At 42.7% G+C, this 6,163-nt stretch overlaps 1 pseudogene; it reads right to left on the bottom strand.

Annotated features, from left to right (window-relative positions):
* The window catches only part of LOC111979513 (nucleolar transcription factor 1-A-like), a 31,544-nt pseudogene that overhangs the window by 15,093 nt on the left and 10,288 nt on the right, over positions 1-6,163 (bottom strand).

The following is a 6,163-nucleotide window of genomic DNA, read 5'->3' as shown; positions in this document are numbered from 1 at the left end:
TACATGAAAAATGAGCAAAGGCAAAGGCAGCAGGACATTTGGGACCCCGCACGGGGGAGGGGCCAAGAGGAGCCATTTAGGGGGACATGACGGCTTGTAAATAGTGTCATAGAGACAACACTTATAGCGGCTTAGTGGTTAAAGCAGAGGACATTCTATGGCCATGAGTCGTTAGCCTATGTAAAGCCAGAGGACATTTAGCGGCCAGTGTTGTAATAGCAACGGAGGACATTACCCTTCACGCGAAACACGCGAAGTTCGTAATAGCACGAGATGGGACAATTTAAGGGCAGTGTAAAGCAGAGGACATTTTAGGGCAGTGTACAGCAGAGGACATTAGCGGGCGCAAGTTGGTAAACGCAGAGAAATATTCTACGCGGCAGTGTAAAGCAGAGGACTTATCACATTAAGCAGCCATGCAGTGTAAGCAGAGGACATTTAGGGCGGTGTAAAAGCAGAGGACATTTAGGGCGGTGTAAAGCAGAGGACATTTACGGGCGTGTAAGCAGAGGACATTTAGGGGGTGTAAAGCAGAGGACATTTAGGGGGCAGTGTAAAGCAGAGGTACATTTAGGCAGTGTAAAGCAGGGACATTTTTAGGGCAGTGTAAAGCAGAGGACAATTTGGGCAGTGTAAAGCAGAGGAACATTTAGGGCAGTGTTACAAGCAGAGGACATTTTAGGGCGGTGTAAAAGCAGAGGACATTTAGGGCAGCGTTGCTAAAGCAGAGGACATATTGGGGCATGCGAAAGCATGAGACATTTAGGGCGAGTGTAAAGCAGAGGACATTTTAGGGCAGTTGTAAAGCAGAGGACATTTAGGGCAGTGTATGAAGCAGAGGACATTTAGGGGCAGTGATAAAGCAGAGGACATTTTAGTTGTGAAGCAGAGGGCATTGTGCACGCATATGGCGTCGTGCTAAAGCAGAGGACATTTAGGTGCAGTGTTAGAAGCATCGAGGACATTGTGAGGGGTGTAGAACTGAGGGCATAGGGCGTGTAAATGACGACCCTACTGAGGAGCATTTGGAGTGGGGAAGGGGGCAGAGGTACTATTTGGAGGGGGGGGGGGGGCGGCGCACATTTGGCAGGGGGGGGGGGGGGGGCAGAGACGTAGATAATAGGATGGAGCAAAGTGAAAAGATAAATAATATGGGGCCAGGATAAACATAGACGCCATTATGAAAAAAACAATAAGCATCGCGTAACTATTCTACACTGCCAGGGTCATTGTGTGATGTTACTCCACAGGTGGCTTCCTGGGCTCCCCTTCAAACTTGGGTTTTCTCTGGGCTGCTCCTGCTCTGGCTTGTTCTCATCTCTAACAATTCCCTCTGCAGGACAAGTACAGTTCACCACACACCAACAACAACGCATCAGACTGGGTGTACCGTACATGTCAAATACTTTCAAAAAGGATTCATTTTATTAAGGGACAATTTAAATAAGTGACGATCAAGTTATTTGGAAGTACTTGCCATATTTAACCCATGTCAAAACAAATATCAATGGTCATGCGTCTGAAAATTACACACATCAAAAACACAGGGACTGTTGATTGGATTGGTCCTCATTATATCACACACACACATTACATATTCCAACACCGAACACCACACACTACATGACCGAAAGTATGTGGACACCTGCCAAACATCTCATTCCAAAATCATGGGCATAGGGGAGGAGGTGGCTTGGAGGAGGGTGGGGGACACAGGAATGGGGAGGAGCAGAAGGTGGGGAGGGCGACCAACATTTTGACATTTCTTCAGCACAACCGAAGAAGACAGCGGTCAAAACATCTGGTCACTGACCACGGGCCGGTACTGAACCTCGTATCGCTTCTGGTCTTCAGCCGCCTTTTTKATCCAAGGGATCTTCTCCTTCTTCTCCATGGCCTTCCAGGCTGACTCCATGGCACTCTGGGTCTTCTTACGGTCACTCTGTAACCAGAAGACATGGAACACATACGTTTTTTATTTTTCACTTTAGTACTGTACGGATTAAAAAGTGCATTCCTAGATGCTGTACAGCATGGGACTTCAACCGGTGGTCTGCGCGCCACAACTGGCCCACGAGCCAATTTAATTTGACCCGCCACAGTATACAGTGTTYGTAAAAGAATATATGGTTTTGTTGAGTTGTTAGAAAACAACTACTTCAATCTAAATGTGAAACACTAAAACCAGATAGAGAACTATAAAAATGAATATGGCCCTAAATTAATTAAGATAAAATCATAATAGTTCCCTCTTTCTCACCCTGAACTTGGCCAGGTAGTCTCCTACGACGCCTTGTTGCCACATCTCCTCGGCAGTCTTGGGTGTCTCAGGGAGTTTGGTCCTCTTCTTGCCGTCGCGCTTCTCTTTCGCCGTCAGGCCGGAGTGCGCCCAGTGCCCYTGCTCAGCTTCGCGACAGCAGCGCTCCTGAAGGAATCCCATACAGACACAGACCTGGTGTCAACGCAGGTGGCATATACATTGTGTACCTAGTATACCTTTAAAACGTAAAATCTTAACAGGTGACATAGCTCAAACATCTACTACACCCACAATAACATCTGCTAAATCTGACCAATAAAATTTGATGTTGACCCAACATATGAAATAGTTAGAAAACCTTCCCAGTGACTGACCAGGTGGCAAACTTTCACTGTAGCTTAGCAAGACATAGCCCACCTTCACTGTAACCTAACAGAAAGACATAGCCCATCTTCACTGTAACCTAACAGAAAGACATAGCCCATCTTCACTGTAACCTAACAGTAGGGCTGTTACGGTGACTGTATTACCGCCACAGCGGCTGTCACCAGTCGTGACCGCAGTCAAATTTCACGTGGCCGTTTAGTCACGGTAATTAGGCTTCTCCAAGCTGCTGATTGTCATTAGTAGCCTACCAAACTTTCTAACTGCCTGGTACTCAGCACTCTATTGTCCCTCTAATCACTCTGACATCAATGCAAATGTAATCGAAAATCGAATTAAACACTTCATGAGAGCCCATGAGCTCATGTTGCACAACATTTCTATAGGCTATGCAATTGCGTGAGAAAACAGAGTTTTGATGGCCTCTTAAAAAGAGGAGTACCCCATCAGCTTTCTATAGGCTAGACCTACAATATTTTTTTATCAACTATCCTAATATTAAGCACATCACTTTGTTTTACAACAGGAGTGTAGCCTACCTGGCTGGGATGAAAATGAACCATAGGAAAAGCGTCCTCCATTCGCTATTTAAGTGCAACGATTACATGTATTTTTTTCTCCTGCCCCGGTTCTGAGACAGAATGGACCATTATCATGCACCTAAATCAAAACTAATTTCACACATTAAGTTCATGTAAAGACCAGATTAAATGAAGAATAGTCTGATGGGTGACAATATTATCGCTTGTGAATGATACGCCTTTCATGCAACTTTTTTTTTTTTTTTTTAATCGCCATTAGAATCGCATCATGCAGCACAACGGCCACTGGCCGCAAAAGGCATGGATTTTAGAGGGCATTACGACCACACTAGGGGGATGCTGCCGCGAAATTCGAGGCATTATCAAGCGCTTGTGAAATTTGTAATGAAGAAATGATTAAAATGTGTGCAGCTGTCAAGAAAATCAAAACATATGCAAACTGAAGTTGCATAAATAATTAAAAGTAAGCATATAGGAGGACCTGTTTTCTTTGTTAACCGCTCAACAAGATAGCCAATGTGTGCCACTCCTCAGAAATAGTTTGGGAGAAAATATAGTTTTAACTTTATGTTTAAATTGTATTCTTTCTACTATAAATAATTCTGGAATTCTAAGAAACTTGCATGCTAAAATGAACTAGTGTAGCACGAGCCATATGCATACCAGAATCAGGGCCTAACATAAGACAATCAGAGTATGCTAATTGACTACATTTTTTTAGACCTGTCTAAAATAAATAGTGGATTTATTGTTGATGGGGTAGGTCTATATTACATTTATTTATTAGCCTTTTAAAATGTGACATTTCCAAAGGTTGCACCTGTGCTTGTAATGGACCAGGAGATGCTAAATTGTGTTTATGTTAATTAAATGGTCAATTACCCTTGAGACTGAACCAGTTATTTGCTTGACAATCACCGGTGACATTTCAAACGACTACCACCTTTCAACCAGGTGGGCTTTCTGTTAGGTTTACAGTGTAGCTGGGCTATGGCTTTCTGTTAGGTAGGGCTGTTGGTAGTCGTGAATTGTCAGCCGGTGATTGTCAAGCAATAACTGTCAGTCTCAAAGGTAATTGACCATTAATTAACATAAACAATTTAGCATCTCCTGGCTTCCATACAAGCACAGGTGCAGAGACTTTGGAATGTCTACATTTTTAAAGTCTATAAATAAATGTAATATAGCTACCCCATCACAAATACAATTTAGCAGGTCTAAAGAAATGTAGTCAATTAGCATACTCTGAGTTGTCCTTATGTAGGCCCTGATCTGGCTATGCCATATGGGCTGTGGGCTACACTAGTTCATTTAGCATGCAAGATTTGCTTAGAATTCCATGGAATTATTTCTATAGTATGAAGAATACAATTTAACATAAAGTAGAAACTATATTTTTCAAACTATTTCTGAGGGAGTGCCACACATGTGCTATTTTGTTGAGCGGTTAAAAGAAAAGGTCCTCCTATATGCTTACTTTAGAGTTATTTATGCAACTTCAGTTGTGATATGTTTTGATTTTCTTGGACAGGCTGCACACATTTTATCAGTTTTCATTACAAATTTCACAAGCGCTTGATAATGCCTGAATTTCGCGGCAGCATCCCCCTAGTGTGGTCGTAATGCCCTCTAAAATCCATGCCTTTTGCGGCCAGTGGCCGTTGTGCTGCATGATGCGATTAATGACGATTAAAAAAAAAAAGTTGCATGAAAGGCGTATCATTCACAAGCGATAATATTGTCACCCATCAGACTATTCTTCATTTAATCTGGTCTTTACATAAACTTAATGTGTGAATTAGTTTTGATTTAGGTGCATGATAATGGTCCATTCTGTCTCAGAACTGGGGAAGGAGAAAAAAATCATGTAATCGTTGCACTTAAATAGCGAATGGAGGACGCTTTTCCTGTGGTTCATTTTCATCCCAGCCAGGTAGGCTACACTCCTGTTTGTAAAACGAAGTGATGTGCTTAATATTAGGATAGTTGATTAAAAATATTGTAGGTCTAGCCTATAGAAAGCTGATGGGGTCTCCTCTTTTTAAGAGGCCATCAAATCTGTTTTCTCATGCAATTGCATAGCCTATAGAAATGTTGTGCAACATGAGCTCATGGGCTACATGAAGTGTTTAATTCGATTTTCGATTACATTTGTATTGATGTCAGAGTGATTAGAGGGACAATAGAGTGCTGAGTACCAGGCAGTTAGAAAGTTTGGTAGGCTACTAATGACAATCAGCAGCTTGGAGAAGCCTAATTACCGTGACTAAACGGCCACGTGAAATTTGACTGCGGTCACGACTGGTGACAGCCGCTGTGGCGGTAATACAGTCACCGTAACAGCCTATGTTAGGCTTACAGTGAAGATGGGCTATGTCTTTCTGTAGGTTACAGTGAAGATGGGCTATGTCTTTCTGTAGTTACAGTGAAGGTGGGCTATGTCTTGCTAGCTACAGTGAAAGTTTGCACCTGGTCTCCTGGGAGGTTTTCTAACTATTTCATATGTTGGGTCAACATCAATTTTATTGGTCAGATTTAGCAGATGTTATTGTGGGTGTAGTAGTGTTTGAGCTATGTCACCTGTTAGATTTTACGTTTTTAAAGGTATACTAGGTACACAATGTATATGCCACCTGCGTTGACACCAGGTCTGTGTCTGTATGGTAATTCCTTCAGGAGCGCTGCTGTCGCGAAGCTGAGCAAGGGCATGGGCGCACTCCGGCCTGAGGCGAAAGAGAAGCGCGACGGCAAGAAGAGGACAAACCCTGAAGACCCAGACTGCCGAGGAGATGTGGCAACAAGGCGTCGTAGGAGACTACCTGGCCAAGTTCAGGGTGAGAAAGAGGGAACTATTATGATTTTATCTTAATTAATATAGGGCCATATTCTTTTTATAGTTCTCTATCTGGTTTTAGTGTTTCACATTTAGATTGAAGTAGTTGTTTTCTAACAACTCAACAAACATATATTCTTTTAC

Source organism: Salvelinus sp. IW2-2015, linkage group LG19, assembly GCF_002910315.2.
Source record: "Salvelinus sp. IW2-2015 linkage group LG19, ASM291031v2, whole genome shotgun sequence".
Lineage (NCBI taxonomy): Eukaryota > Metazoa > Chordata > Actinopteri > Salmoniformes > Salmonidae > Salvelinus > Salvelinus sp. IW2-2015.
Note: the sequence above shows the minus strand (reverse complement) of the source record. Positions and strands in the feature narration are given on the sequence as shown.